The following is a 10,953-nucleotide window of genomic DNA, read 5'->3' as shown; positions in this document are numbered from 1 at the left end:
GTTTAGTGGAAAGCAAACTGCACCCAGACCTCCGTCTTAGAGAGAAGCCTCAGTCTGCTCCCCTCTCGGTGGTCCAGAACACACATACTCCCCCTTTGCAAACTTCACTGAGCCGTGCAACCTCCCACAGGCAATGCTCACCCTCAGCCACTGTCTCAGGTGTCACAAAAAGCACCCCCATTTGTCCTTGCACCGCGTGCCCCTAAAACCACAAGCAATATTGGTCCAGGGAGCCTGCTTCCAGTGGCTGTCTTTGCCAGGACAATGATAAACCAGAGATAAACCACACTGAGACTTTCAAGGCCAGGCTGGGAGTGTTGAGACTCTTGGCCAGTCCTAACGCACACTGGCTAGTGCCCACACAGAGAACTCACAAGCATGGGTGAGGAGCAAGGTTCAGTCCCGAATTGTGTAGTGTACATGCAGTGCATTATATCATCAATACATGTGCATTATATCATCAATACAATTTATTAAGGCACAGGTGGTGATTATCAAGATCTGCCATGACAGATTATACTTCTTCATGCAGAATTAATACCATTAAAGTAGAACTCACCTATTGCTATGATAACACATTAAGGGTGTATTGAGTATTTTCCCAAGTCAATGCAAACTCTTCCTGACTGTGTTTTATAAGACTGGGAAAAGCTAGCATGAACATGATCAATAACAGCATGCCATTGTCCTGCATGTAGCCGAGCTTCCACTACCCCAGTGATTAAAAGCATGGACTTTGGAGACAAACACCATGGATTCATAGTCTAGCTCTACCTTTTATTAGCTGCATGACTTTGCCCAAGTTACTTAATCTTACTGCACTTTGTTTTCCTCAGTAAAGCAAGTTTTAGTAGTACCTACTTCACAGAGTTGTCATGAGCATTAAAACAGTTAAAATACCTAAAGCATATAATAGAGTGCCTATATAGAACTATGTAAGAATTTGCCATTATTCTTATACCCTAATATTTTACATATACCACTTTAGTTAGAAATCATATTCCCTAAGGTCTTTCTTAGAGCCAATACTGTTTCAGATTTCTCACTACTTTGCATTCCATACATCAGCAAGGTTTTAACATTTGGTTATAATTCCCACCTCACTGTCTGTGCTGTGTCTACTAGACATACTAGACAAATGTCATACTAGACATTTTTAACCTCCTCTTTCATTTTTGACTTGTTCACCACTACAGTCACATAGCTGTCTAAGGTTACAGCCAGCCTCTAGTGTCCATGTTTAGAACTAATGGCATAATCCACAGAGCTCAGGAGTCTCCTCCATGGTATTTGTCCAAATCCCATCATCTCAATCTTCTATGGAGCAGTTAACAATAACTAGGGAAATGCAATATTTTTTTTTCTTCTCTTAAAAATTCTAATGTAATCTAATGAGGCAGACCTCTAAGAGATAAGTCTTTATAATCCACTGATAATTCTACTTGCCATCATATATCTTAGTGTCTGAGTCACAGGGGATACATCCAATCAATCAAGCATCATATGTTCTTACCAAACTCCACTCCCTTTATCACACTGGGATCTTTCCACTGAGATTTACTCTAACGGTTTCCCGTTTCCATGGCAAATCATTTAAACTACACTTAAATCGGTGCAGTCAGAATATGTGACAGAAAGAAGTACCATTTTTCATAAGTGATAGTGGTATAAAGTTCTTAAAACTTAAAAATCCTCATCTGTTTGGGAAAATAATAATATGAGGGAGAGGCACATTATATCTCCAGGATGCTCAAATGGGCCATGAAAAATCAGCCTTATATATACAAGGGTAGACAGCTACTATAGTACATAGCAAGATCTGAAACACACTACATAGCTCATGAGTATCAGGGAGGTGTTGTGTCCCATTTGACTACAGGCTTGAATACACTCTTCATTTGCCATCTGTAGATTCTGAAGTGAATAAAACCCTGTCTAAGTGTGTTCTTGAACTCAGAGCTATAGAGTTAGAACAAGAGTCACATCACACTCAAATGGCTCTGAAAGTCTGGCTAACAATCTGTTAGGCAATCACATGGCCTATATTTAGCACTCAACCTGTTTAAGTAAATTGTTAAACATAAAATTTTTGAATCTATCATATCTGATCACATTATTTATAATGACTCATTTATGCTGTGACTTTTTGAAATTCAGTGTAGGGTGGAAAGTCATACTGTTGTTTAATGACTTTCTTGAACTAGGGTAGGACATTTATACTTAGAAGATATCCATTGCCTCTAAGATGCAGTGTGGATAGTGTGCCAAACTTGATAAAAAGGACATTGGTTGCTGTGGATTAAATTTTCCAGGTTAGTTTTATGAACCTTCATGCATCTTCTGTGTTTTAACTGAGTCAGTTTGTTTATGTATAGGTGTGTTTATATGCTTTCCTCAGGACTCCTGTACACTGAAAGCTACAGTGAAAAAATGGAGAAATGATAGAATCATCTGGAAAGGGATACATAATAATACATAGAAAATAGAAGTGGGAATTGAAGCCACTGGACATGGGGCAAGAACTCAAAGAGAAGAATTTTGTCCTCCTAATTCCCTGCTTCACCCCCACTATACAAACCCCCTTCAGGAAAAGTCTTTGTCTTTTGTAGGGGGCATCTATGTGTCTCAGTCAGTTAAGCGTCTGACTTTTGATTTGGGTTTTGGTCATGATCTCAGGGTCATGGGATAGAGCCCCATGACAGGCTTCATGCTGGATGTGGAAGCTGCTTAAGATTCTCTCTCTCCTTCTGCCCCTCTTCCCCACCCACACACAGGTGTGCACTACTTCTCTCTCCCTCTAAGAAAGAAAAAGAAAAAAGAAAAGGAAGGATGGAAGGAAAGAAGGAAAGAAGGAAGGAAGGAAGAAAAGTCTTTGCCTTTTTTGTTCCTGTACAGCTAGCACCTAGAGCAGAACCTAGCCATAGTTGGTACTTGATAAATATTTCATATATGGATGAACAAAAAACCAAAGCAGCACAAAAAAGCAGCATTTGAAGATTAGAAGGTTGATGTAGCTAAGGACACAGTGAATTCTTCTGGTAAAAAGTCAGGCTGCTAATATAGACAATGTCCATTTGTTCCTAGAGTAAATATTTACCATTTGGTAAATATTGGGGGGGAGGGTTATGTTATTATATAAATATGATAACCTCATGCTCATATAGCACCTTGTTAGCAAGCTGCCCAAACTAGCAGTGCTGCAAAACACAAACGCAAATGATTGCACTGATAAAGTTAAAAAGCTGCCAAATCAATCTCAAAATATTTATTTTATTTGGTTGTTTATTCCTCACTGGATTGAAAACTTCTAGAGATGGTGATAGTATCTCATTTATCTTTGTTCCCTGGTAACACACAGAATCTGATTCAGAGGCAGCATGCATTTATTAATTTAATTGAACTAAATCCCAAAGAACTTTCTCAGTAAGCAGACGTCCTGCCAGATCAAATAAAGCCTGTCCTAATCTTTGCGAGCCAAGATTGCTGGTGTTGTTACTTGTTAAATCTCCTGTAAAACAGGTAACTTCAGGCAATTCCTTCTCTAGCTTGAAAGAACCACAGCACTGACACTAATTTGATTTTTTTTAATGTTTTCTCTTCTATAATCGTATCACTTGAGGTATGCACTGCAAATCTGTCTTGTCAGACAGCTTGTTGCCACCCACTGCCTGTCAGCCTCTCAGCCTCTCAGAAGATAGTGGCTCAGTGAGAGAAAGCACATTTACACCTCTGTGATTCAGCTGGTTGAGAGAAGCACCACTTCTAACAGCTCAGCTTCCATATGATGAGAGAGACTTGTTCTCTCATCCTTTGGGCTACAGTCTGATTTGTATTGAAAAGTGTTATTTATATGAGCCAACTGAGACTGGGGGAAATGATATACCAGGCAATACAGGCAGACGTCAATATTTTAAATAAAACAGAAAAAGCAGGATGTGAGATACATAAGGAAACAAGGGAGCTTAGTGGTCTAATTTTTTCATTTCAAAGATAGATAAAAAATTCCAAAGAGATTATGGCCCAATAAGGATTACATAGATAAGTAGTAGGAAAAATACTGTAAATTAGAAGCAACATATATATACTATGTACTACATTAAAAGGGTATGTGCTTTGTGGTATATACATATGTGCTATGGTGAGCACTCTGAATTGTGTAAGACTGATGACTCACTCCTGAAACAAATAAAGCATTATATGTTATTTTTTTTTTTAAATCTTAAAAACAAACAAATAAATAAATAAAAGGATTGTTTCCTCTGTATTTTTAAAAACTAGAATTGTGAAGGGCTGGTTCTATCAAATATGGTAAGGCACTAGTCACATGCAGCTGAAACTGAACTTTAAAATTTAATTTTTTTTTAATTTTAAAGAATTTTTAAAATACCTTATTTATTTATTTATTTATTCATTTTTATTACATCATGTTAGTCACCAAACAGTACATCTTTGGTTTTTGATGTAGTGTTCCATGATTCATTGTTTGCTTATTACTCCCAGTGCTCCATGCAATATGTACCCTCCTTAATACCCAACTGAGCCATCCCATCCCCCACTCCCCTCCTTTCTAAAACCCTCAGTTAATTTAATTAAATTAGAAATTTTGTTCCTCAGTTATACTACCTACCATAGATGGCTAGTGGCTATATATTGGACAGTGATAGTGTAGAATTTTTCCATTAGCACAGAATGTTCTTTAGGATGGCATAGATGGAAAGATTATGTTTGCTGATGGATACAACTCATATCAAATTAAATATTTCTATAAGTTCCTTCTACTTAACATATTTGACTTCCTACACAGAATTTCATTTAAAAATATGGTTTAAAAAATAATATAAATAGAACAGCAACTTCCTGTTTTTGTTTCTATCTCCTTAGGAACATAGTGATACTTCATAGTGACACTTACTCCCACAGATAAGCACAAAATAAGAATTTGTGGGACTGGATTATAAACCAAAGTTTTTGTAACCAGCAAATATAGTTTATTTACTACATCCTTAAAGATTGACAATCATATAAATTTAGTACTCTATTTCAGTAAAAATTCAACTTTTTTAAGATTTTATTTATTTATCTGACAGAGGGAGAGAGAGAGAGAAAGCACAGAAGCAGGGGATACAGCAGAGGGAAAGGGAGAAGCAGGCTCTCTGCTGAGCAGTGAGCCCGATGCAAGGCTCCACCCCAGGACCCTGGGATCATGACCTGAGCCGAAAACAGATGCTTAACAGACTGAGCCACGCAGGTGCCCCTAAAAATTCAACTTTTAAAAATACTTAACTTTGAAAGAATTACAGATTCACAGGAAATTTCAAAAACATACACAGTAAGTCCTGTGTATTCTCTATCCAGGCTCTACCAATTTTAACTATAGTAAAATATCAAAGCCAGGATATTACCTTGATTCAAAGTGCAGTTTATACAGATTTCAGCAGTAATGTGTATGTGTATGTGCATATGTGTGTAGCTCTATGCAATTTTACCCATGTGTAGCTTAGTGTAACCACCGTCCTTGAGGCTACTTAACTACACCATCACACAATTCCCTTATGTTATAGCCAAGTTTATTTTATCCCACTCCCCACCATGACAACCAAAATTCATCCCTATCTATATAATTATATCATTTAATAAATGTTTATATATAAACAAAATCACATTATATATGTTGTTTTATGATTGCCTTTCTCCACTCAGCATAATTTTCCTGAAAGTCATTCAGGTTCTTGTGTATATCAATAGTTAGATCCTTTTTATTGCTAAGGAATACTCCATGATATGGAAGTTCCACAGTTTGTTGAATTGTTCACCCATTGAAGAACATTAAAGTAGTTTTCTTTTTTGTGTGATTATGTCCAAGTTTCTACATATATCTCTGGAATAAAGGCCAAACACTGCAATTCTTGGATAATTTATGAAGAACATTTTTAGTTCTAAAAGAAACTGCCAAACTCTTGTCTTGGATTACTCTTCCATTTTACATTCAAGCCAGCAGTGTATGAATTACCAGCATCAACACATCTTCACCAGCACTGGGGGTTATTGCTATTTTTTAATTTAGCCATTCTGATGGCTATGTAGTAATATTGTGATTTGCATTTGTATTTTTGTAAAGGCTAATGATATGGAACATCTTTCCATATACTTATTTATCATCCATTTATCCCCTCTGTGAAATGTCTGTTCACATGATTCTCCTCATTTTCTAATGGTATTGTTTGTTTTACTAACATAGAGTTTTAAAAATTCTTTACATAATATGTATATGAGCCCTTTGTAAGATTTAGTATTTGTAAATATTTTTTCCCAGTAAATTATTTTTTCATCATAGAGTTTTTAACAGAGAACATTTAAGTTTCAATGGTTTGTTTATCAATTCTTCCTTTTATGGATCATGATTTTGGTGTTAAGCGTGAGATATTTTTCCTAGTCCTAGGCCCCAAATACTTTGTCCTATTTTTTTTAAGTTTTACAGCATTATGTTTCATATGTAATCCTTTATCCATTTTTATATAAAGTGTCAGAGATTCATTTTTGCCAATAGCTGTCCAGGTTCTCTAGCACAACTTGTTGAAAAGATTACCCTCCTAAATTAAATTGTTTTGTCCCTATGTCAAAAATTAATTCTAGTTTCTGTATTCTATTACATTTATCTCTGTCATTCCCTCCAAAGGTACCACATTCTCTTAATTATTCCAAATATAGAGTAAGCCTTCATACTAGCAAGAATGGTTCCTCTCAAATTTTTTTTAAGTTTTATGTCTTAAGGAATTTTTATAAAAACTTTAGAATAAGTTTATCTCTACCAAAAATTACTGAGAGTTTGATAACTGTGTTAAATCTGTAATCAATTAAGGAGAATTGACATCTTTACTATGGCGTATCTTCCAATCAATAAAAGTAATATGCCTCTTGTAGTATTTATAACTTCTTTGACTCTTTTCTTCAATATTTTATTTTCATCTTCTAGGTCCTATACATGCGTTGTTAGATTTATACCTAATATTTCATTTTCTCTGGAGCAGTGGTACATGATATTGCATCTTTAATTTCAGTCTCCAGTTGTTCACTGTAAATGCATAAAAATGCAATTGACTTGTGTGTATTGATCTCGTATTCCATGACCATACTGATTTCATTTATCAGTTCTGGAAACTTTTTGGTAAATTTCTTGGAAATTTCTCCCAAGAAATCTTGTTTTGTGAATATTCTCCTTCCATTTCCATCATATTTTGATTTTTTTAATGTAACAGCTTTGGTGAGATATATTTCAAATGCCATAAATTCAGTCATTTAAGTGTATAAATCAATAGTTTTAGTATATCATGGAAGTGCAATTACCATTACAATTAACTGCAGAATGTTTTTATCACCCAAAAACAAGTCAATGGCCATTAAAAGTCGTTCCTTCTAAGTCCCTCCAACTCCCCACCATGCCAACCACTAATGAGTTTTTCCTATCTCTATAGATTTGCATTTTGGAAATTTCACATGATTGGAATTATTCAAGATATGGTCTTCATGACCAATATCACTTAATTTGCATAATTCTTTCAAAATTAATCCATGTTAAAGCATGTAGCAATATTCATTCTTTTATGCATGATATTTACTTACTCGGAATATACACTATGAAAATTATCCATTCAACAGGTGCTAAACATTTAAGTGTTTCCACTTCTGGTTAGAATAATACTGCAATGGACAATCATGTATATGATTTTGTGTGGACCTATGTTTTAGGTTACTTGGATATAACTCTAGAAGTGGAATCTTTGAGTCATTTGGTAATTCTGTGATCAATACATCAGTAAAATACTTGATTTTCAGCCTGTTTTCCTAAGTGTCTATAACATCTTCTATTCCCACCAGCAGTATAAATCCATTCTAATTTCTTCAAGTCTACCCTGACAAGTGTCCTTTTCTTTTTTTTTTTTTAATATTCTAGCTGGTGTGAACTGGAATCTTATTATGGTCTTTAATGGCATTTCTCTGGTAGCTGATGATAGTCAGTAGATTTTCATGGGCTTACTGGTCATGTTTATATCTTGTTTGTTTGTTGTTGCAACTTTATTGAGATATAATTGATATAATACATTGTGTAAGTTTAAGGTGTATAAAATATTTATTACCGTATGATTAGTTAGCACACCCCACACCTCTTATAATTATGATTTTTTGTTGTTGCTGTTATGGTGGGAACATTTAAGATCTACTCTCATAGGATGTTCAGGTATACAGTACAGGATTATTAACTATAGTCACCTTACTGTACATTAGAACCTGGAATTTATTCACTCATAACTAGAAGTTTGTATTCTTTGATCAACATCTCCCCATTTTCCCCCATTCCTCCACCTCAAGTCCCTGGCAATAACTATATATTCTGGTTCTATGAGTTCAGCTTTTTTTTGGATTCTACATAAATGTGAAATCACATAGGGTTTTTCTCTGATTTATTTCACTTAGCATAATGTCACAATCCATCCACGTTGTCACAAATAACAGTATTTCCTCCTTTTTTGTGATCCAGTAATATTCCTATTATTCCATTGTGTGTGTGTGTATCAGAGTTTCTTCATCTCTTCATCCACTAATGGACATTTAAGTATTTTCCATACCTTGTCTGCTGTAAATAATGCTGCAGTGAACAATCTCTTTGAGACGGTGATTTCATTTTCTTTGATTAATACCCAGAAGTGGAATTGCTGGATCATATTGTACTTTTGATTTAATTTTTTCAGGAAACTCTACTTCTTTCTCATAAATTAGCTGGCATACAATGTACCTTAGCTCCACTTAGTTGCTTATCATCCAAATTTTTATTGTTTGTAAGAGAGGTCTCCAAGCTCAATTCATCACATTCTCTTTCCAAAATTGTCAGTTCTTCTGAGGATAATTTTGGAATTATCTATTCTTATGGCCTGCTTCTCCTGTGCAAAATATCTGGTTACTGCTCTGGAATTGGGAGTGAGAACAGTGACTCAATTTTCCTGGGTTGACACTAGGCTGGTATTGTAGTTTTTGGTCTTTTTGAATTCCCTCAATTTTCCTGAAACTCTAACTTGCAAGTAAGTTCAGGCAAAGTCAAGCAAAACCAGGGTTTTCAATTTGCCTAGACTCGCATAGATTTTTCTGCCCTATGAGTGGGGTAATATGAATATCCAGTGTTTGGTTCAACATGTTAAGTAATATCAATTTCATAATGCACAATTTAAGTCATATAGTAACTTCGTCCCACATGGTCAAGTGTTTAGTCTCAGCCAGTAGTAAACAAGAAACTACTTTTAATTTAAATAATTTTTTTCTGATAAAAAGACTCTTCTCCAGTACCTCTGTGATTACAGGCTTAATACAAACAACATGGCAGTACATCTTATATTGTAACCTGGACCTTTTATGAATCAATTTAATCTTACACCATTACTAGTAATGCTATTTTAAAAACTTTTATAATATAAGATTATTAACTTCTGAAATTAAATTTGTTTACCTTAGGTCTGTAGCTGACTTTCCCTCATACCTTACTGAATATATGAATATATGCACCTTCCATAATCCTCTGAAGTATATGAATTTCTTTTAGACTCAGACTATTAAACATCTTGGCTTGGTTTTAAAAGGTTAACGAATATATAATAATATTATAGTTAGATAAATATTACATTTAAATAAATATAATAAAAACAAATATAATTTAGATAAATATAATATAATATAATATGATATAATAATGGTTTAATTTCTTTGTCCTAAATTCTCTTTAATTCTGTCTGAGAATAGTCTAAGAGAATTCAAAAATACAATTTATAAATAACATAGTTTAGCATTTCAAATATAATATGTACATTTACTTATTTTTAACTATAATTTCCTTTAATTAGTATGATCTTTCTGGATGGTAATACTCAGTTCAAGTAATCATAACTAATAATATTAGCAAAAATAAACATTGAGCTAACAACGGAAGGAAATATTAGTTTTATGCACAACACATGAGTAAGTGCAATTAGAGGCAAGTTGTATCAGGTTGGATATTACAGAAAGTATAAATTCATCAAACAATAAAATTTAAATAAAATTGTATTTGCTTTCAACAAGGAGTGGTATACTTTTGATTTTATAAGTTAGTATTTTTTTAAGATTTTATTTATTTGAGAAATAGAGAGAGAGGGAGACACACAGAAGGAGAGTGTGAAGGAGAAGCAGACTTCCCACTGAGAAGGGAGCCCACATGGGGCTCGATCCCAGGACCTTGAGATCATGTCCTAAGGTGAATGCAGACACTTAAACGACTGAGCCATCCAGACATCCCATAAATTAATCCTGAAACAGAAATATAATCATCCACAAATACACTGATATTTCTTTTAGATACCATAGATGCAGAATCCTTTATGTAAGCATGCTTCTTGTGGCAAGGTTAATATATAAAGAACAATCTGCCTCTATAAATAACTAAAAGATGATATATATTAATTTAGAGTTTAATAATACCTGAAAGGGACTAATCTTTAACATAACAAACATCATGTTTACATAAGCAATTACATTTGAGATGGCAAATGTTTAAAATACATCATCTATCCAAATGTTCATTATATGTCTATTAGCTCTAATACTTTAGAGAATTAAAGAATATTAAATATAAAACACCTGCCTGAATGTTGCTACAGTTAATTATCCCAGTTTAATAATATTCAAGGCATGCATTTTAACATAATGATTTGAGATTCTCAAAAAGTTAAACACATATTCTATAGAGACCAAAAATATTTTGAGTTCAATTAAAACAACAATTCAATTGTCTCACATATGTTTATTGGCTGCCTAATACATACCTACCACATTCCAAGCCCTTTTCTGGATATGATTTAAACAAGACAGACAAAGTCCTTGCTCTTATTTGGTTGTATCATGTGTATGTGTTGAATGGGGTTATACAGATAA

This window comes from Mustela erminea, chromosome 2, assembly GCF_009829155.1.
Source record: "Mustela erminea isolate mMusErm1 chromosome 2, mMusErm1.Pri, whole genome shotgun sequence".
Taxonomy (NCBI): Eukaryota; Metazoa; Chordata; class Mammalia; order Carnivora; family Mustelidae; genus Mustela; species Mustela erminea.
The sequence above is the reverse complement of the archived record's forward strand: the minus strand, read 5'-3'. Positions refer to the sequence as shown.